The sequence below is a fragment of the Larus michahellis genome, chromosome 4, assembly GCF_964199755.1.
Source record: "Larus michahellis chromosome 4, bLarMic1.1, whole genome shotgun sequence".
Taxonomy (NCBI): Eukaryota; Metazoa; Chordata; class Aves; order Charadriiformes; family Laridae; genus Larus; species Larus michahellis.
Window position 1 is genome coordinate 19,939,236 of NC_133899.1, and position 23,223 is coordinate 19,962,458.

At 39.7% G+C, this 23,223-nt stretch overlaps 1 protein-coding gene across 1 annotated transcript in view; it reads left to right on the forward strand.

Moving 5' to 3' along the window:
- Positions 1-7,216: 7,216 nt before the first annotated feature.
- Positions 7,217-23,223, forward strand: part of SMPD3 (sphingomyelin phosphodiesterase 3) — a 116,322-nt gene continuing 100,315 nt past the window's right edge. Inside the window, exon 1 of the mRNA XM_074583203.1 lies at positions 7,217-7,416. The gene's annotated coding sequence lies outside the window, so the exon portion shown is untranslated. The remainder of the gene's footprint in view (positions 7,417-23,223) is intronic.

Consider the following 23,223-nt stretch of genomic DNA (forward strand, 5'->3'; position numbering starts at 1 on the left):
ACCCATCATTTACGTGATTACCCAGAAGAGTATTTTAAACGTCTCACAGACAGAAGCTGGTAATGTATTCCAAAACAAGGAGCTTTTTACTGATGGCTGGCAGTGAAGTGTGTTCCTTGATACCTGTTTTAACATCTACAAAAATAAACTTTTCCAAAATTGAAAGTAACAACCTAACTCACAAATCCATCATGTTCAAAGAATTCAGAACAATTTCTCAGCAGGTTTAAAAAGCCACAGTGCTCCTACCTTACATTAAAATATCTGACCTGTTAATATACTTCATTTATTCATTTAAAAAAAAAAATCATTAAAAAAAAAAATCACATCTTTGTTTTATACCTGAATTTTCCACCTTTCCTACAGTCACTTAAATTTCCAACTATGTATGTGTTGAGTGATAGATCTGCATTCACATTTAGTCTCCCTCACCACTGGGTTATCCAGAAAAATAAATATTAAGCATGATTCGGAGAGCTTTAAAGCCAAACGCAAAGACAAATTCTTAGATTTCTGACAAATTATTGCTTTAGTGTTATTTTCTCAAGTTTTAAACAGAAGCCGTGCATACCTCTTCTCTCTGCAAGCGAAATTCAAACCCTAAAACTGAAGGGAAATAATAACATTTGAGCCCTAAGAAGGTAACCTATTACCTTGGAAGAGCTATAATCCTCAAAACCTGGCAATACTTGCAAGGGAGAGAACTGCCAAAAATCAAGTTAGGAGACTACACCTACCACTTGATGCTAATTTCAATTCAGATTAAATGGCAAGCCCAAAAATCAAGAAGGACAAGCATTTCAGAAAATCAGCATAAACTAGCAACCACTCAAAAGTACAAAGGACTAATCAGAAAAAGCCTTAAATTTAGTAAGTGAGCAGTAAGAGTGTTTCATGCACTGGGCACGTATTGGTTCTGGTTTGTTCTATTTTTTAAATAAAGGGAAATGGCCCCCTTTACTGGGAACCTTTATATGTTATATAAATCTAATAATTAAGAAATCTGTCCAAGGATGGACAGTGAACAAGAAGGAACACAGGTAAGTGTACAGCTCTACACAGGAGGATCCAAAATCAGCCATTTTTATTTATCCAGTGAAACCAGGTTTGGAGTATCTACTAGACTTCATTAAAACTGTTCACAGGACAAGAGCATGAGATGCCCTGCTGTTTCTGATTATTAGGACAAGGATAATAGCTATCTTCGTCTTCTGTTGCTCACTTGGATGCTGCAATTATCCTGGCCTATAGGATTTGAAAAAAGATACCCATTCTTTCAGAAATCAGAAGCATATTCTGCCAGTCTGGATAAGTACGCTGCTTAAAAATTGACAGATCCAACCATAAATGTTCAATTTGCTGAGTAACAAAAAGATCTGAAGCTGAAAACATTCAACTCCTGCTTCGCTGTCTTTTATACACTCTACCAAGGAACACAATAACAGATTGTATGCCCTCAACCTGAGCTTATGTGTTTTCCTGTAGTTACTCTTATTTAAATCTTTCACTTCTACCTGTTTTACCACTAAGATCTAGAAAGATCTCAAGATATTTGTCAGCTTTAAAATGAGATTGCCTAGATTTCTAATGAACAAGTAACAAAAATAAAGGTTGAGAGAGAGGAGAAAAAAAAAAAGAAAATAAGATTTCAGACTGCTTTCCAGTGCTAATGAGGTAAAAATCAACCTAGGTACAAACCCCAAAACATTTTGTTCCCTAAAGATATCATCCAGATACTGGATAAATCACCCACCTCTTATGATTTTTAACTTAGTAAAATTTTTAGCACTAGGTCACTAGGTATTTGATGACAGCTAACTAAATTAAGTGTGATGCTGTTGTCTTGCATATAAACTCTGAGAGTTGACAGAAATGTTGTCAGAAAAAAAAAGTACGTGAAAGTTGCTTTAATGATGCTATTTTTAACTCAACGTTCTCTAAATACAATCTGCCCTATATAGTCGATTTGACTGTAATTTATATTAACGAAACATTTCAGCAACATATTGCTTTTTGATAAAAAAAGCTTGTAGTTAAGAGCATATAAGTGTTTAAAATTAAATTTCTGGTGGTGGCCTGACGAAAGATTTGTTGGCCTGCACCCAGTAACAACACTGACAGGTTTCCCCCCACCTTACACTGCAATAGAAATTACCTGTAATGGTCAAAAATGTTCTTAGATTACAAGTAATGTATGTTTTTTTCCCTGCTAAAGAAAGCTAATTCTCATCCATACCAATAAAAAATCCCCTCCATAAATTATGGACAGCCTCAAGCTAACTTTATGTACCATAAATACCAAATGAGAATACTAACTGTCAAGTACTAGATGTCTTCATGTCATAATCTATGGTAATCTGCCTTCCAGTTGTATGGTCCAACAATTGATTTAAAAATCAATTTCATGAGGCTGCAATAGTGGTTTTGTACACTACGGTTCTTCGGTTCTTGATGGCAAGATGAATTTAGAAGCAATTGCTACTCTCTTGTCACGCAAATCCAAGTAATACTGAAAGCCAGGGTTTGTGGGTATTATTTTGACTGTGTATTTAGGAAGCTGAATTAAATCATATTTTTATTTTTAAGGATTTCATGTTTAATTAGCACATACCTTTTACTAAACTTAATTATAGGGCCATACCATGTTTGCCTGCCTTTCAGAATTTGAGACTTGAAAAGTCACACCATTAAAGAAGTTAAACTAAAGGTGCAACAGAAGATTAAGCATACTTGCTTTTTGGGAACCTTGCCAGTAAAATATTTTTCTTTACCAGTGCAACACTACTAATGGAAAAGCAACACAACTTTATTCCCTTGATCAACTTTTTCCTCCTAATAGCTTCAGATACAGTTTAGACATTCCTTCTTTGCTGACAGCAGGACAGTTAGTATAATGAATTCTCTTTTCTTTACACACAGGACAGCTGCCTTATGATGAACAAGGCCTAGGTTTTTCTCTCTTACAAAAAAATATTCCTGACTCAAGTTTTTCACTTTTCATATGGGCTCCACAGTGATGGTGTCAGAAGCCAGAGCACAAAGTTAGGCTAGAAAAATTAATTTCCTGCTGTGAATACTAATAAATTAAAGTATACCATTAAATCATATTATAACTAAAAAATGTATTTTCACAGCAGTAACATAACAGAACTTGCAGGTAATAATTCCCATACCTACCCCATTGCCTTAGGCTTCGCTATACCTTGCTTTCTCTGCTTCTTTCATTCTCTACTTTAATTCCCTTACCTGGCTGCTTCCCAACAATACAGCACAATTAGAGGTAGTGCACTGTGCTCCATTTCATTTCTGCTAACACAACAGCTGTAGTCACCTACTGTAAAGCCAATTTGATCATTTTCTTGGATTCCCCAAATCTTTGAAAATTACCAGAAAAGGCTGGACTGTCTAATTAATGCCTTTTAGCATTAATGTCTGTTATTTCCCCTTTCATAACTCTGAAATCTTGCACATCTACAACTATTTCACACTTTTTTGCTCCTGGTTTGTTAACTGATATTCTAAAATCAACTGCTTTCTCAGTTCAGCCCATTTTTACTGTGTATTTGATATCTACGCTTGAACAGTGATAAACTGTTACAACTACATGCATAGAATACTGTGCCATGGTATCTCTTACTGATAAAACATTTAACTTCAAATGGCAGAATCATGAAAGAGTTATGCATGACACCTCAAATCAGTTTTCAGTAATCTCTATGTGAACTGGAAGGTCTAAAAATAATTTCAAAAACATGTTTAGATAGTGACTACTTAAGGGCAGATCAAGGCTGTCTCTAAGAAGGATTTTTTAAAACATTTGTTGCATTTTTGAGTAAATACCTTGAGTTTATTCTTTTATATATCCTTTCAATTATATGAGGCTCTTGCTGTATATGGCTCTGCCATTTATTATAGCTAGACCATTTGGCACTATCTCTGCTTTTCTATTCTGTTATCAATAGACAGAAATTTTTGTTCCTTCATTTTAATTTGCAGTTTATTTCTCTGCAAGGCAAAGGAAGCATTGACCCTGTATGGTTATAATTTACTGAGGATGAGAAAATGGAGGTAGTGAGGATGAATCATGACATCTGCTGTTCTTTCACTTAATAAGAAAAAACCTTTAGAAGCATAATTGGGCAACCCTCAGACAGAATGATCAGTGATCCTTCAGTATGTCTAATTAAACGTTTACTAAGCCCATCAATAAGAATTTGGATGCACAATAACCTGAAAAGAAGCAGCACATTGAGGTATCTGTAGAAAATAACATTAGTAATCTTTTCTTGCTTTCCTTCGTAAGACAGATAAGATGCTGAGACAAATCCAGGAATTTCACTGAAATTGGGAAGAAATTTAATATTCCACCTGGGTTTCCCTAAATCTGTTTTATGTGTGCAGGAAAATGGGAGTCACTGTCTGCAGGGTAAGCAGACTGGTTGCTGCTGACAACAGCACAGTACAGCCGCTCTTAGCAGAACCAGGATCCACGAATCCAATTATTCAGCTGTACTTGAATGGCTGACGACTGCCTGTGTAACTTTTCACATTTGATTTGATAAAGATATTCCACTTTTACTTCTGTATGGAACCATGTGTAACTGTAACAAGCTTAGCCTAGGCAGACCTAACTCCAGTTTCAAAGGTAGTTCTCAGGAATTTCTATGTGAATTTGGAAGCAAAGTGATGCCTGTTACTCTATTTTGGTGCCCCCAAAAGTTATAGTTCAGAACTGGGAGAACGAAACAGAAGAGGAGAGTAAGAAAGATGTGAGATCTGAGGTTTGGATTAACTAAGTTACCTGCAACTTGTATAAAATTGCTTTAGTCACTAAATCCTTTAATTGAAAGATAATCTGAACTGTGTTACTGTTTGAATTAATACATTCAGATTATTCACAACTATTTTGAAAATATTTTGGACATGTCTCTATTTCAACTTTTCTGCTTTGCAAAACAGAAAATGGTTACCGCTTTCAGCTAACAAAAGAACAAACTTGGCTTCAATAAGATTAATGGGGTGGGCAAACAAAGAGCAATGAGCAGGGAGTTATAGTGGCTCTCCACATTAGCACCAAGAGGTTTGCTTATTTGTGATCTTGTAATTTGGGAGTGCCCTACCACTGCATGAACTACTGAAGGTTTTCCTCAACTATACTGTTTACCTCAGCTAGGCTCCTTATCAGTGCAGGTTTCCTACTGTCTCAGATACAGCATATGCCTCCCAGAGAGGGAGCTCAAATGGCACACCAAAGCCCCAGCTTTGAGGAAGTACATTCCATTGTTACTTGAATGGGAAGAAAATGACAAAAGGAAGAAATTGTTTTTCATTATTTGTTCTTTACTATACCAAGAAATCATTTCTAATAATCTCAAGAGCCATTATTCAAAGTGAAGAATTTGCCTTATAGTTCCATAAACACTTTCCACACCTACAGTTTGCTTCAGTCAAATGAAAGTGATAATAAAGTAAATGCTGTTTTAAACTTAACTACTATACTTTTCTACAACGATATAATGTTGAAAAGTTCAGGTGGGGAACTGAGAATACATAATTCTGCTCTATGTGAGTCTTGTGAAAACACTGGGGAAGGTACTTCAGGAAGTAATTTAGAAGTCATCATGTAGCAAAGATTAGAATAATTATCAAACAGCTCTATGTATTCCACAGACTTTACTTACACTGTGATCAAGTTAGTATGCTGGTTGCATATAATGTAGTATGAGAGCAGACATCCATTACAACGCATCCAACTGTACTTTAAATAAAAGAATCACTATGCAACATGTGATATCAGAGTCAGTGTTAACTTCTCACCTTTTTAGAATAGCTGCAGAAGTGAACTTGCTCAGTAGAGTGTGTCTGTGTGATCCAGTTGCTATCAAGGAAACCTGTTACATGTAAGAAGTATCCAAGCAAGCACCTGAAAGGGGATGAGAGATCATTATAATATCTACCTGTTGAAAAAAAGAAGCAATAAACCTAACTTCTTCTGCATCACTAGTTTAGAATAAACTACACAGGGATGAAGACGACCCAAAGGAAGGTTTTGCTAACATAGTGTAAATAAAACATACTGCTTAGTTTAATTTGGATGTCCTAGCTTTCTGTCGTATTGTTTGCTAGCTCACAGTACAGTCGCTAAAAACCTTCTCCTAGATGAGGGCGATTGGTTGGACACCAGGGTGTCAAAGCAGCAATAACAGGGGCACGTAAGCAACCCTAACATACAGGATTCTATATTCAAGCTTTCAGCACCTTTCAACGCTACATAATTCAGGGTGATAGGCAGGCTAGTGCTCAAACTTCTAAATTAACTTGTTAACCTTAACCCCTTTTTCTAAGCAACTCTTGAAAGTTTCTTCTATTGTAGTCATTTCCAAAAGTGTAAGTTAGCTTCTAATTAAAACTACACTGAATAATGACTTTCTGTTTGGAAATACTGTATCAGTTCATTTCTAAGCTAACTAATAACACACCCTGCTTCATAAAATGCTTCATAACTATCTGAAGAGCCCTGTATAAACATTGGTATTAGAGATGCCTTTCCGAAAGCCAGCTGCAATTGGGTTACGGTATTTTTTTGCTACATTTTTGGTAGTGCTTTGCTTTTGATTAGCAAGGCAAAGGGAGGGAGAGAGAGAGCACAGTTTTCAAAGACCATAAGAACGATACTATCACTTGGGTTTTTCCTCCCCTAAAAAAGCCCCTAACACTGCGGAAGAACTGTAGTATCCTAGACTTTTGATTAAAAAAGGGAAAAAAATAAAATAAAAAAAGAACAGTCAAGCATTTTGAAAAGTCTCCACGAGAAGCGCGGCGACCCGCTGACAACCCACCCGCGCGGGGCGGCCGCGGCCCGGCCCGGCGCTTGGAGCGCTGCCGCGCCGAGGGAGCTGAAAACCGGGCCTGCACCGGGAGTCAGCCCCCCTTCACGGCGCCCATTACCGCCCAACCGAGCCGCCGGCGCTCCCAGCGCTCCGCAAGTCACAGGACTACGACTCCCGGCTGCCCCCGGGAGCAAAGCCGTCTCCTCCCGCCGCCGGGGCGGCTGGGAAGTGTGGTCACTCCCGCCCTTTCTGCTTGACTACCACCCGCGGGCCGGGCCCCCGCCTGCGGCGGGAGCAGGGCGGGGCGGGGCGGCCGCAGCGCCGCGCAGCCAGGCGGGAGGCGGCGCGGCCCTCCCGCGCCCAGGGGCGGGGAGCGCGGCGCCAGCCCCGCCTGTGGCACTCGGTGGAGCTGTTCAGCGCCCAGGTGCTGAGTCTCCCCCCGGCTTACAGAGGCTCCGGCGGCGCTCCCTCTCTACCGCGGCGATGGCTCCGGCGCTCAGCCGCCTCCGCCAGGCACTCTGAGCGCCCGCCCCAGCGTGGATGCAGAAACTCCGGGCGCCCCTGGCTCGGCGGAGGAACGCGGCAGGTAAAACCTCTCCCTCCCCGCATCCGCATTGCATCCCCGCCCGCCCCTCTGCTCGCAGTTGCCGGCGGGGCCCGGGCTCGAGGGGCTTTAGCCGACCCGAGAGCCGGAGGCTGATGGAGACGCGAGGTGTCTGGGAGGGTGCGAGCACCGCGAGGTGGACCACGGGGAACAAAGCGGTGCAGCGCATACGCTTTCTAAGTAGTTTCATTATTTTAATATCCAGGGGGCGGGGAAGGGAAGAGAACAGAGGGATGGCTGGTTAAGTGCAAGTGTCTGTGCTTAGTTACATGTAGGGAAAAAAACACCTAAATACATGAATTTGCTCTTGGAATCGTGTTCCTATTCTCATGGCTCAACAGTGGAAAAGATAAAGGCAGTGTCTGTTGTACAGGTAAGGTAGTGCTACAGTCAAGACTGCAAAATGGTTTCCTTGAGTACCCTCCTTAGCTGTAGTGCTTTATAGGTTTTGCACAGGAATAATTTCTTACTGATTTCTGAGTGGATTACTAGCACCACCAAAGAGATAGGACAAGCAGTAAAAGGTTAGAGACAGACTAGCATACACACAGTGTTTCTGTGAGTAAGCGTCAGAAAAGGAAGGAAAAAATTCCACTGTATTTAAGGCCAAATGACAAGTTACATCCTACACGAAGTCATTTACAGGCAAGCATTGTGCTGCTATGCCTGATGCTTCAGCTTCCCCTTAGTGCTGGGTGATGAACAGGGAATTGAGCAAGCATATTAAACATGCATAATCAAGTAGCAAGTGTTCTTAACTGCTTGTATGTGTAGTAGCTTCTGTTGTCAAAGGATTGTTGAGATAGTATGTTTTACCCTAGATAGAGTAGTCTGCAGCTGTTTTGGTTTGGTTTTTTTTTTTTTTTTTGTATTGGTAATACAAGTTAACTTACAATTTCTCAGACTGGCATGGGAAGGGGGAGGCTGGCAAAATGGAAACTCAGCACTTTTCTCAGGTGTAGACAGTGAGAAAAGTTTAACCTAGAAGACTGCATGCAGACAGACCAGGAACTTGCACAGTTTCTATGCTGATTTTGACAAGAAACTGAAGAACCAAACTAAGATTAAAAAATTGCTTCATTTAAAAAAACAAATGCAGTCTAACTAGCATACACTTACTTCTGCCCTGTATCAAGAAAGAATTTCCTTGTGTACAAGGCATCCCCTGCTCCCCATGTTACTATATCACGTATTAAACCAGAAAAAGAGCCAGAAAGGCAATTCCTGGGATCAGTAAGGCAGGTGTTTAAAAGCAAGTTGATGGGACTCGCATCAGTTCCCATGTTATTAAAGATTCTCCAGTATGGATAGGAACTTAGTATTTATCATATTTCATTGACTTGACTTTTTTTTTTGTACTAATGATTTTAAGGTTCATGTATGTAATTAATTTCCACGATAGCATGCATTCAATTTGTCTTATATAGGCTGCAGTTTAACAGCTTTTGTGCTTTACTCTAATAAAAAAGAAGTTGAACAGATTCGGTACCATCTCAGAGTCATCGCACATCCAAAAACTCTCCTTCCAACAGGCACCTTGGACATGCATGGGCATAACATCAGGCCCTTAAAAGTCGCCTTTTAGGAAACGAGTTAACAATTATAATAGCACATTACTGTAAAATTAAAAATCAATTTGTGCAGATGACTGTATGCAAGGCAAGCTTCCCTTCCCCCCAGTGGAACTGAAAGATTTCCTGAGACACCCCCTCCCTTTTAGTCTCAGCACCATAGAAGCCTCAGAGCATGTGATCGGCTATGTGTGATTTAAGCTATGCTATTGAATTTATTTTTCACGGTGAACAATTACTGTAGAGTGACAAGTCAACCATTTTGATCATAACAGATCTAGCTCTGTTTAGTGATGGTAACCATAGCATACACTGCCTAACCCAGTCTGAATATCTCACTGTGGCAGTTTGCTTCTAATTTAAAAGGACACTGTTAAACCTTAAAATAGGTTCTCATTTTTGAGTAGGAATGAAAGAGGCTTAACACCAGAAGGACACTGTAGACATTTCAGTTGAATATTTTCAGTTGCTGCTGCCTGCAACAGCCCTTAAGCAGCCACTAAAATATCAGAAGAGCTAAGCAGCATGCTCTGACCACACCCCTACATTGCCATAATTCATAAACTGAGACTCTGTGCTTGCTGCCACACTCATATTTTTACCTGGTCAGTTAGGACAAAGACAAATCTGCTTTGTGCTAATGAAGCTAGTGCAGCATGCTTTTAATAGAGCAAATGATCTGGTCTTCACAAAATATTTTAAAAAGGACACTTCTGTTACCCTGACATTGTTTACGCTAAAGGCTATTGCAAACAGAACATTTATGCTAATTACTTACATGTCAGCTTGGGCAACAATCAATCAATATTTTTCTAATGTAGGATCCACTTTCCCTGGCCAGTTATCATACATTCAGCATAGTACAGTAAATCTCAAGTTGCAATCTCTTCGTGGAAATGTTTATTTTAACTTCTATAGTAGACTGCTGAAGTCATGGAAATGTTTCCATTACACTTAAGTAAAAGTCTATTTTTCAAAAAGACTTACACAAAAAAAACCTGACCTGGAAATATTTTTAACGTTAGAGCCACTGTTATGATCACACTATACTGCAGTGCAATACGGTTTTGTTTTTTTTTTTTTTTTAAGATTAAAAAATCCTTATAAGCACAATCTGTACAAAAATGCTATCTATCATTAACAATCAACACATGCTACTGAAAAGCAGGCTAGTGTTTTTTTTACTGCTATCTGTATGAGGGAGAGTGATAAGACACGTACCTTTATGAAAGAGAACCAAAGTACCCTGTGTTACCAAAAAAAAATTTTAATACACTGTTCTGTTCCCTGGACTGTGGCTGAGATGGCCAGTACTACAGAAAATGTAGTACTTTCTACAACTCTAAAAAGAGAAAAAAAATAATTTTATGTATTGTATAGTGCCAATTTTCTACTTTAATTCTAGCAATGCTTGTCATTAAATATAACTAGATTTTGCTTATCCGCATAAATGTCTTTATATTGTTAGTACGATACTCCCAAGTCTACTCTTCAAAAGAAAATATTCAAATGCACAATGCAACAAGCAGTTACTGAACTGCTTCCTCTTAAAGAGAGGGCCTGCTAAGTTAAAAGGAGTAATCCCAGTCACTTGCTTCAAGTAACAAGTAGATATTCTCAATAATTTTTGAAGGTATTGGTCCTAAATTGCAAGTATTTAACTGCAGATTTTAAGCATTTGTAGTAAGTTCTCTGCAACATTCAGTAGTAAACAGAAGAAAATTGTAGCCGCTCTCCAAGCGTGATTGCTATAATCATGTACTTTTATGTATCACAGGTCAAACTCACAATAAAATCTGGGAAAATGTTAGAATATGGCTGAATTGTGCCATTGTTGTAAAAAGGAACAGTCCATAATTTGAGTTGGCAATACCATGCTGACAAAGATTTGTGCAGAAATATTCACTACCATTTGATTTTGTCTTGAACAACTAGTTTCTGAGAAACATGTAGTTTGGGGAGAGTATCTATGTAGAATTGCAATGAATACAGGATTTTCCTTCTTGACTAAGTTCTACTCAACTTTGTTTATAGTGCTTGGGATGGGGGTAAGAAGAGAAAGAAGACAGGATAGAGGGAAAGCCCCGCACACAAGATTGTATTTATGAACTGTGAAGTCACCAGATTTTGGCGATTCCTGACTTAGACATGCAAATACTGCCCTTTGATGGCTACACTGTCAGGGTTACTCAGCTTTTATGCTAAAAGCAGGCAGAACACTGCCATACCTTAATGAAGTGACCAGAAAACACCCTGTTAAGTCAAAGCAGGAGCAAGCAACTTCATGACTATGTAAAATCTTAGTGAAGGTGAGGGAGACTGAGAAATATCTCTGTCTTGAACCCTGTGCTACAAGTCTGAGGTTTAACAAGTACATTTAAAGAACAGAAAGCACTCTGTGTGTGAGCTGACCCCAGTCTCCTCAATGGGAGTGGATGCCGCCTGGGCAGCATGCCTGCTGTTCTGTCTGTGTGATGATTATTCGCTCTGGCTGCTGGCCTAGTAGGCTTCAGGTTAAATGCTACTTTGTAGTTTGTATTCTTCACTCACCTGCTATTATACAGATAGCGTAGATGATGTGCCTGGACCAGCACCTGTTCATGAGAACTGCATAAAATAACGTCTTCTGTCAATCTTCAGGTTTCTTTTATGCGTTTTTTGAGACTTGTCTGAGGCTGCTATCAAAAAGTTACAGGCTTGGGTTTTTTTTAAACCTCTTGCTACTCGTCCTCAAAAAATGCAACTTGACAAAATTTGCAAATACAGCCACGTTAGGTATTCCCTATGAAACACACGGGACCGAATTCTTTAAAATTTCTGAAACAACCAGAATTTCCATTAGCTTTAGTTTAAGATGGTTACACAGTCATTTTTAGATTTGGACCCAACATGTCTCAGATATTGTAAGAGTCATCTGTGTACAACCAATATTTCACTCATAAGAAGTTTATCCTCTCTGCCTGTCCACTTAGCTTTATGCCTGCAGATAGGGGCTATTCTTGCTTACATTTGCAGGTACAGAGCAGCTCTGGTAACATGGTTTGGTAACTTTGCTTTAGAAGTGCATTAAAATTTTATCATCGCAAATACAGAGTAGATAAATATTAAATTGGCATCCTGAAAATATGGGAAATGATTCTTAAAGCTGCCCTTTGTTAACATTCCCACAGCATCTGTTGAAGCTTGCACTTTGGAAACTAGCATGTGACCTATGACACAGCTCAGCTCAGAATTAGAACAAGATGTAACAACTCTGTTCAGTTTTGAGATCATTTTAAATGCATTTTCTCTTCATTATCAAGAGGATGTTTACTCCAGAAACACGTTACCAGAGAATGGGTTACAATTAGACAACATAAGCTGAGAAGTTCTCATTTAAATATGAAGTACATCAAGTCTTAGACTTGTATCACTGTCTCATGGGAAAAATACCACAAGATGCATTATTAGTTCAGTGCAATCTGCAGAGAGCATGTCCTAGGCACTGTTCTGGGTAGTGAATGCTATCTTAATACACTTAAGAAAAAAGTTTAACATGTGTTTACTGTACAATCACACCACCCCCCAACTCCTGTGCTTGCTAAAAGGCATGTTCGATGACACAAAGCTAGGTGGGAGAGTTGATCTGCTTGAGGGTAGGAAGGCTCTACAGAGGGACCTGGACAGGCTGGATCAATGGGCCAAGGCCAACTGCATGAGCTTTACTAAGGCCAAATGCTGGGTCCTGCATTTCAGTCACAACAACCCCAAGCAACGCTACAGGCTTGGGGAAGAGTGGCTGGAAAGCTGCCCGGCAGAAAAGGACCTGGGGGTGCTGGTGGATGGCCAGCTTAACATGAGCCAGCAGTGTGCCCAGGTGGCCAAGAAGGCCAACAGCACTCTGGCTTGTATCAGGAATAGCGTGGCCAGCAGGAGCAGGGAAGTGATCGTGCCTCTGTGCTCAGCACTGGTGAGGCCTCCCCTCGAGTACTGTGTTCAGTTCTGGGCCCCTCTGTACAAGAGGGACATTGAAGTGCTGGAGTGTGTCCAGAGGAGAGCTACCAGGCTGGTGAGGGGTCTGGAGACCAAGTCATATGAGGAGAGGCTGAGGGAGCTGGGCATGTTTAGCTTGGAGGAGACTGAGGGGACACCTCATTGCCCTCTACAACTACCTGAAAGGAGGGTGTAGAGAGGTGGGTGTTGGCCTCTTCTCCCAGGTGAATAATGACAGGACCAGAGGAAATGGTCTGAAGCTGCAGCAGGGGAGGTTTAGATTAGATATTAGGAAGAATTACTTCACTGAAAGAGTGGTCAGGCACTGGAACGGCCTGCCCAGGGAGGTGGTTGAGTCACCATCCCCTAGAGGTATTTAAGAAACGTCTAGATTTGGCACTTCAGGGCATGTTCTGAAGGGCTGAGATTGTAGGTTGTTGGGGGTTTTTTGTTATTTTTTTGGGTGTGGGTTTTTTTTGTTGTTTGTTTTTTTGTGTGTGTGTATGGTTGGACTCGATGATCTCAAAGGTCCTTTCCAACCACGAAGATTCTACGATTCTATGATCAAGGTGAACAGGATTCTATTACTGTTACATAATTTCAAAGTTTAACCACATACAGCTCCTTAATGGAGCTCCTGGAGGCTGAGATAATAAATGCAAGACAAGTATTTTCTCTGTAGTACTTAAGACTTCTGTCAACTACTGTAACTCAAGCACACTCTATTTCAGTATTAACAATAGCAAAAATAACCTCGAAAGTGAAAAGCCGTATCTGTCACTCAAAAGTACACAAACTTTTAATATATTTTAAAAACTGACTCAAGGAGAAGAAAGAGAATCACAGGATTCCATCTGTTCCTCTTGACTATTTCTAAACAAGTTAGCATTTGATTAACCGTTTTGCTTCAACACAGGTTTTGAGTTTTTGGGTTTTGTTCTTTCCTAACTATACTGTGCTTCAAGCACAGTAGAAGGTATTAATTTTTAAGCAGGATGTCTTGCTTTAATCTCCTCCCTGCCAAAAGGAGTTAAATAGTTGTTTTACTCCGTTCACCTACTCAAACATTGACAAAGCCATGCTGGAGAAAGGGGTGAAAAATCCATAGACTCCTTTAGGGTAACTGCAAAGAGGCTAGCAGAAAGATTCATGGTCACTCGCCTCAGGAAGTTGTGCAACTTCGTTTTCTTTCTTTATTGAGCTGTTACCGGATGGAGAAAAGGCAGAGTTTACCCTGCCTGGGAAGAGACAATATTACTTACAAAAAGCTAACAGCTATCAGTTGAGGAGCTGTAGCTTTCTATACAGGCTACTCCCCTCTTCCCATATTACTGAGCAGAACTGCCACTGACATTGAAAACAATGAGAAATTCTGTCTCAGTGAGAAATTAAAAGTGAAGATACATTAAAATAGCGAGTGTGCCCTGAAACACTTCAAATTTCACAGACTGGAAGAAAAACTAATCAGTTTCTGACTCCTCAGCACAGTTACTTCTGTGAAATGAGTACTGCCATACAGATGAGAGATCAGAGTTTCATAGCTTTTTCTATAGATGTGCTTCATCCAGCTCAAAGACGAACTCTACTGATGACTGTACCAGCAAAAGGACAAGACAGGGAGAGTCTAGAAAACACAACACAAACAGGAGTCTCTTATCTGAGCTAAAGAACTAGCAGAGACCAATGCAGAAAGATAAGAGTCTTGATAATTTTATTATTTTTGTGTGGGCTGAGATATGTTAGTATATCTATTCAGAGGGTAGAGACAAGTTTATGTTCTCTTGTCCCCATGAGTGAGAGGAAAAAAAAGGATAAAATCCATATTGGAATCCCTTAGCGGATCTTTGAGAGACAGAGGGAGGAAGAGATCCTGACAATTAGTGCCCATAATTAATTCCTGATCATAAGAATGCATATTTTGCTGACACAAACTGGATATGAGGATTCTTGCTAGTCATAGAGGATGCACATACCATCACTTTTTCATGACGAAACTTAAAGCTCTATACAGCTTTAACTTTAAGCTGCATGTACCCTTCCAACATGGCAAGATAATGCAAAAGTAAAGACGACCATATAGTCTAAAAACTTCATTGTTTCTAGTCCTGGGGAAACTTTTCTTACTCCCACACCAAAGGTGAAAAATTACTGAAAAAAGCCTGTCCTGATATGGTACAATTACATAGATTACTCTAGTTGCTGACAGGGTATCAGCTATATGATAAGCATTCCTTTGAAAGAACAATGTACAGTGGAAATGAAGCACAAGAAACTGGCTACCACAGACTGGCAGACCTACTTCCAATTGTATACAGCTGTAAATGGATGGACATACCTTGGCTGTAAAATGATTTTTACTCACCAAGAGAAGCCCCAGAATTTGTAATTTCACCTACTTTGTTGAACTATTACTTTTCAAATAACAAGAGTAACAGAAATAGGTAACTGCAGCTTTTCGAAAGTCAGTTTTTTGATCACTTCTCAGAATTCTCCTCTTTATGTATTCCAAAGCAAAATAGTAATGTATTCGAGGTATGTAAGGTGAAAAGGTACAAGCACAGATAAGTCTTTATTGAACATAGAAACCTTTACTGAAAGTTTCTCTGACGCACAGCACACTGGCTGCCGATGCACACATCTAATTACATTAGTCTGCATTTTGCTCCTGCAAGAAAAGGCTATGGAACACAAGAGTCAACCTGTAAGTGCAGAACACTACCTTACTAGATCACTGGGTCAGCACGAAACAAGTATTCCTTCACATGTTCACTGTTCTGACTTTCCAAGCCAGTCTGCACAAGTAGCTTACAACAAATATGAAGAGTTCATCTCTGCAGCTGATATGATGCTTGATTTCAGTACCTCACAACGGTAAGGTCCTTCAAGTTTAGTTTGTACATTAACCGTGCAGATTTTGCACACTAAACTTTCTCAGAAAGAAAAAAGCTAAGCCCAGTCCTAAAAGAAACAAACAAAAACCCCTCACATAGGCTTCCATCCAGTCAATAATTCTCCTGAGAATTTTTCTTAATGCTTTTGACTATTATTTTTCCCCACTATTTTCTCTCACACAAACAAGTTTCAAGTGTCATACCAAAGAGGGGGAAAAAGGATTTTTAATTTGTTTAGTTATTGTAAATAACTAATTCCATTACACCCATTCACTCCTTCACCTGGTAGTCTGCAGCAGCTAACTACAATTCTTAGAAAGGGGTCCGTAACATAACCACAACGAAAGTGTTGTGTGCGTAGTGATTAACTTCACTTGTAAGAGAGAAGTAGTGAAATATTTATTAATATAAAATGGTGATTTAACAAAGTTAGTAGTGAATGTGACAGTGTTTTACAAGATTTGATGGCAAGGTATACTCGATTATTTACTGCATAGAGGACAGGGTCAGACAAGCTGTCAGGGAGACCCTCCCGTTGAGTCACGAGGTTCAGAAAGGACCCCCTTGCTCTCTAAACTGCTTCTCAGAGAGGAGTTTAGGTGCGGCTGGATCCAATCCTAGTCCCAGACTTGGTCAACACTTTATGTCTGAGGGATTATATATGCACAATCAATCCATTATGTCACGTAGCTAAGAGTTCAAAGCTTAGCGTGCTATTAGTCACTTATAATTGACCTATAGTCATATTCGAATGGGAACAAAATATCTAGGTCCCCATTCCAGACAGTGTTTTGGCTGTGTTGCCAGCCATCCCCCAAAGCCCAGGTGCAACTCATCACAACTCCCACTGATGGTTATGGCTTGAACAGGAGCTGGGGAGGGGGAGAACACACCATCACAGAAAGCTTTCCTCTATGCAATCTCAGTTTCAAATGTATGTATTTCTTTCCCATAAAAGCTAGGAAAATCCTGACAGATGGAAGAACCAGTAAACAGCTTCAGCCCTAGAAAGGCTGCATATTAACTCTATGTCAAGCAGAGATTACAGCTCTAATTTCATAATCTGCCTCTGAAGAGCTACTTCCAACAACGCTGCAGGGCCCAGATCCAGATCTTTCCCTTCAGAACTTACCTATACGCAGTCTCTACGTCTGCGCCACAACACAAGCTATATCGTATCATTCATTTTTACAGAATACGGGAAGTTACTTATAATGGGTTCAATAAGAAGATAGATTAAGTACATGGAACAACCTGCTTTGTTTTAGAAAGTATGAAAAAGATTAATAAACTCTACACAGTGATGTTTCTATTACTTTAGGATGTGGCAGTTGAGCATGTCTTGGCAACTGGAAGTATGACTCATTCAGACAGTTTTAATAAAATGTATATCTATTTAATTTGAATAGAATGTAAAAACTATGATGAAGCCAAAGCCTCTATATTTTCCATGATGGAAAGATTTTATTAACCTAACGCAAAAGTTAAGTTTTTATTCACTTCACACTTCCTTAACTATATTGCTTCAAATTTTGACTGGTTTATTAACAGGAATTCTCTTTGGTAACTGAGATTATTTAAAGCACAAAATTTTGAAAACTTGTGAGGCCTAATGATTTTTTTTTCCAGGGGGAATTAATTGAGAGATTCCTTTTAGTTAATAGGATGCTAAGTAGCAGCTAGCTCCTTCTAGCATAGCATGTAGTGGGTTTTGCATGCTCTTAAAATACCCTTCCAATCACATTCTGGTGAATAGTTTTATTCTTATGTAGCGAGTTTACTTGTTATTTCCAGCACAGTAAATTAACATAGGCAGCATTAGGCATCATCTAACAATGATGACACTCCTTAATATTAACGGGATGATGCTTAGTTTGAACCCAGGCTACAGAGTACATCCTAATAACATGGAGGGAAGATAAGTTGTAGCTCACCAGCTTCTGTCTGCAGCTTTCTTGGGTTTGACTACTTGTTCTTTTTAGCATAATATATCTGCAGCTTCACTTAATGAGAGGAAAAGTGTATTAGTTACCAGTTCACAGTTGCAGACTTCTGGACATTTTCAAATTCATCTGCCTCTGATCATCATAGTTGATCAGAAGGCCTGTCATGACCACACTTGAGAACCTCACTAAACAGGGCTTTAGAGACAACTGTGCAGCGTAAAATACTAGTACTATGCCACTTACCTATTGGAAGTTGACTTGCCTGAGAGAGACACAGAAAAGAAATTAATTTATGCTCTCTCTTACTTGACTGTTGTAACTTTCTGTGCACTAAGACTACAAAAAAAAAAAAAAAAGGCCTGGGCAATGCCAGAAAGAGACACTGTGTAACTTTTAGTAAGACTACAAGCTTTTCTGTACCACTAGAATTGTTATACTAGCATAAATTCTATTACAAACATAGTAATATAGCTTTAACTTCCTAGCCCAGAACAGACCAATCTATTATGAACACAAATTTACCAGCATAACAGCATCACAATGGGAGAAGACCTGTTTCAGCTGCATTGGTTTAGTTTGGAAACAAACCTTCCCTGCATAGACAGTCCCTTAGTAGAGGTATTAAATGACAGGTCTAAATTTACCCTGTAAGTCATAAGGACAGTGGGGAAATGAAATCCAGCTTACTAATTATTAGTTACCACTGCAAACACACTCAGTTTTCTTAATGATAAAGAAACAACATGTATGAAAGACACTTAGAAGATGACAAACAGTAATATCTAACATGCAAACCAGTGTCCCAGGAGTTTTCATCTCCTGGGACCTTCTTCATGAGGACAGATGCCAGCTACAGATGCTTGGCTGGCTAAATGGCATTATCAAGAAACAATATTTGAATTTGTCCAGGAAAGGAGCAGAGGGTCTGAGAAAGGCTTATCAGCATTGATTAAAAAAAACAACGGGTACGCGTCTATCTTGAAATTATTATCTGTGCGATTCATTTCTACCCCTGAAAATTGCACTAACACCAAGTAGTGGTTTACGATGCTATAGACACTACCTAAATTAACTTTAGTTACTGGCAGATTATAAAGAAGGTATAGCATATGGAAACAAAGCAAACTGCTACTATAGTAAGGGATACTATACACTCGTGGCTTCATAAAGCAATTTTGCATCCAGGCCTGACTGGCTTACAGGCAAATAGAACTTTTCATCAAAAAGATTGCTAGATTGTTTAGCAATATGCCAGCAGGTGAGCTACAAGACCATCTATCATATCTGTAATACTGATACTGCTACAAAGAAATTGTTCTCTAACTTCTTTACAAAAAGTATCCATCTTACATTTCTTAGGAGCTACTATCTGACTTATGCAATATCTGAAAGTATTTAGATTCCTCTTTCAGAGATTTTAAAGAATAGTTACCAAAAACAACAATCAGAATTGGATTAGACATTCCTTGCATTCAGGCATTCGCTTTCCAGACAGAATTCAGGGGCCAGCTAGGGTGCCAAATTGAAGAAAATTCCTTTAAAAATTTCAGGAAAAGAAATGAAATGATAAACAAACAAGTTGTGAAAGAACCTGGAAAATGGAGGAGGCTTAATAAAGCAACCTTAAGTGCTAAGGACTGAATAGAAAGGATTGAAATATAGGATTCAATATAGGATTAAAAAGCTTCTGAATAAAAAAATTAACAGCTGATGGTGTACTCACTAGGACTTGCAACTACTCTGAGAAGGAGAGCTGTTAAGATAGTTAGTGAGCCAGCAAGACAGATGGCTGGTGAAGGAACTGACACTGCAAGAGCTAGAACATTCAGTAGAGAGGAAAAACAACAGCTATACCCATGAAGGAACTGCTGCCAAGCACATAAATGAAGGGAGAGGAATCATGCAACTTCAACACTTTCTATAAGAACGTGGATGATGTGCTGAACTGTAGGCAATAAGACCTCAAGCCTGGCAGTTCAGCATCAGTGTAGGAGCAAAGAGACAATGGAAGGATTAAAAGGTCAAGCATCACCTAAAAAAGCAGCAGCAAGTAGTTCAGAGATGTAAAAGTGATTTCAAAAGCGAGCACAGAAAATGCTCAATAGACATAAGCACTGAAAAGATAAATCTGTCACCTAGGATTCATTTGCAAAAAGCTAGCTCTTGGTATTCAAAATGAAAAACAGTGTCAGAAGCTAAGAATTGTGAACACCCCCCCCTCGCTCATTTACACTCTGTCTAATAAGAAGAAAATAGTTTCCACAAAGCTTGCATTTCTCACAGCTACAGATTCAGCATCAGTAAGATTCCATACATTCCTAACAGTCAACTGCAATCAATACCTGTATCTTGAGACCCACTTAATATTTGCAATCAAGTTTCTACATGCTTCCAAATACTTTTAGTACAATCCACTTCTCTTGACATTTACAAAAAAAACCTGGAACACTTGTCCATAAGAGTGACTTAAATGTACAGGGGCTGGGGGTTGCAGGAAGAACGAGTCTGAGAATTGAACAGTTTTGCATGCTCAGAGAGGTGTCCTGAGATCTCATGAAAACTGATCTCAAATTTTATTAGCACTTGATACCATCATAAAAAGTAATAGTTCTGACAAAAAAAGGAGATGCATAAAAATGCCCCAAAAGGGCAGCTAAATTAAAAAAATAGTTTTTATATTGACTCTTGATGAGCCATTTACTTTTTCTTACTACTTTTCCAGCCCATTACTACTGCCAATCATAGAGAACAAGATGAAAACTGCATCCTTCTTTTGAGTTCTGTGATGATGTTTATGTATTTAGGGTTGCATTACTACAGAGACATAAACTTCAGTACATGCTGTTTTCATGAAACACATACAGTATAATATTAAGAGTGTTTAAGCTGTACAGTTCAAGAAAAAATGTCCATTGTTGAAGAGAGCTCTCCCAAAATTCTCTAAGCTATGCTGAGACTTTTACCACTACTGCAGAAGAAAAATGGCCGTGGCATGGGCAAGTAGAACGTTAAAAATCCTGTCAAATTTCTTAGAGAATAAGATTATCTTTCTGGTATTCAGAAAATTAGATTACTCTCCAAGATGCAGAAAGATTTTTAATACACAGGCAAGGCAACCAAATTAAATAAACAGTATGGGATGGCTCCAAAACATTATAGATCACACGTTAATGCAAAAAGCCAACATAATTATGAAGTACCCACCCCAGACTTTTGGGTACATAAAACAGATTTAAATAAACCACTAACGTAATAACAAGTATAAAAGTCATCATAAGAATGAAAAAATAAGTCAGTCCAACTGACAAAAACTAATATGCTTACAGTTCAGAGAAAAAAAAAATCATCATACGCAAGACTATCTAAATCTACTAACTAATCAAGCTACTTTAAACAGGCAGTTAGTACGAGTCTTAGGTGAAACCACTCTCTCCGAAAACTACAGAGAACTCTTGTATCAGTTGGAAGCCTCTTCCATTAAGCGGCAATAGGCTCACAGAGAGCTGACAGAGCTCAACCTACCCTTCCTCCCCCACCCCAGTCCCGTCCCGTCCCAAGCCCCACACCCTACCAGCTACAGCTGTATCAGAAATTTAAACACACTTTCATGGCATTACCCTTCCTCTTCAGACCATCTCAAGTTTCGCTTTCCTAGTTTTTTGTTGCATTCCAGTTGTGCTAGAAGGTAACACGAAGCAACAGGGAGAGGGCAGGAAAGCCACTGCTGTTACAAGCAGATGCCAGGAGGGACTAAGTAACAAAAATGCCAGAAGGCCAAACAGGTTAACATGAGCAGCTCTTCTACACTCCAGAGAGAATTACTATCTCTCCTACGAAGCGCTCGCTTAATGTAGTCAACTTCTGCCAAGTTTACACTCAATCCCCTAATCCTGGGCCTCAGTCACTTCCCAGTTTAGAAACTGGTAGAAGGCGGCTAAATCAGCAAGCCGGCCAGGCAGTTCAGCACAAATAAAGATGGCCAGATGTGTTCATCATAATCAGTTAAGACACCTTTTTCCTGGTTTAAAAGCAGACTGTGGCAATAAAAGTTTGTCACATAGTATTGCAAAGATACAGGTAACATAAAGCAAGGCTATTCCTCAAGAGGGCACTGACACTTTACTTCCAAAGCTAACGTTAGGTACCTCCAAACAAATACAACATTGAGGAAAAATTACATACAGATTATACTTCATCTGGAGAACATCAACTGACGTTTCACTCTTCACCAAAGCTAGGCACCTGGCTGCTAGGAACAGGAGTCTTTCTTTCATCAAAGCCCCTCACACCGCCAACCACCACCATTTTACAGCTTCCTCAGCCCCACAGCTGTCACAAAGCACTACCCTCGCCTCTGGTTGGTGCTTTCCCGCCGTGTCTCCGCCTCTGCTGCCGAGCAGCCAATCAGAGAGAGGGCAGCGGGAAAACGGGTTCTCTGCTATCGCGCCTGTCGCAGGGCGAGGGCGCCATTACAGCTTCCTTAGAGCAGGCGACGACCAGTTCCGTTTCTCAACGTGCCGTCCTCTCGGGAGAGGTAAGCCCGTAGGTAGCAACCAAAACTGGCTTCCTGTGGTCATCCCTTTGTCGGACTTATCGCGCTAGCCTTGCAGAAGAAGGGGAAAAAAAACCAAGAACACCAAAACACAACAGAAAAGGGGAGAAAAAAACTGGGATGAGGGCAGGAATGGTGGCAGCTGAGGAGAACCAGGAGGTGTGAGGAGGGTCAGTGAGCAGGAAGGTATGGCCAGGAAGGTATGGCCAGGCATGGCTAGCCATTGCCGGGTTTTCCTGGGTCACCCTCTCCTCAGACCGTGGGTTTCTGTTTGTAAACCTCTCTTATTTCTGTTTCTCCGGTGTTGTCATTGGAAATGCTAGGCAGCATGGAGCAAAGGTGTTTTATGGTGGTAGCTCTATTAAATAATTAAATGTTTTAGTAAATAACGTTGCTAAATAAACAATGTTTAAATAGGGAGATTGTGTAAAGCACTAAGGCTTTGTTTTTTTGTCAGTGTGCAGATCCTTACCCAGACTGTACCAAGCTGAGATCAAAGCAACGTGGTTACTTTTTTTTGTTGAAAGGGAAGGTCTGAGGTGAGAATTGGGACAGATGTGCACATTTGCAGGGTATCTCATGAATGACCAGCTTGTCTCACAAAACCTGGAGTTAGAAGGAACAACAGACGATAAGTGAGTCTTACAGGGCAATTTCTTTCTGCTGAATTCACTGAAAAATTAAGGAAGCACAGTCTTACCTGCCATCCTCCCCTTCCAGTGGGTAAACCTATAAGTTGGGTAAGCACTCTTGATCCATGATGGTAGGTTGAGATAGAGATTTTCGATGAGTTTCTGTATCAGATTTTATTCAGACAGTGGATTTTAGGAGCTTGGGATCAAATTGATTAACTATTC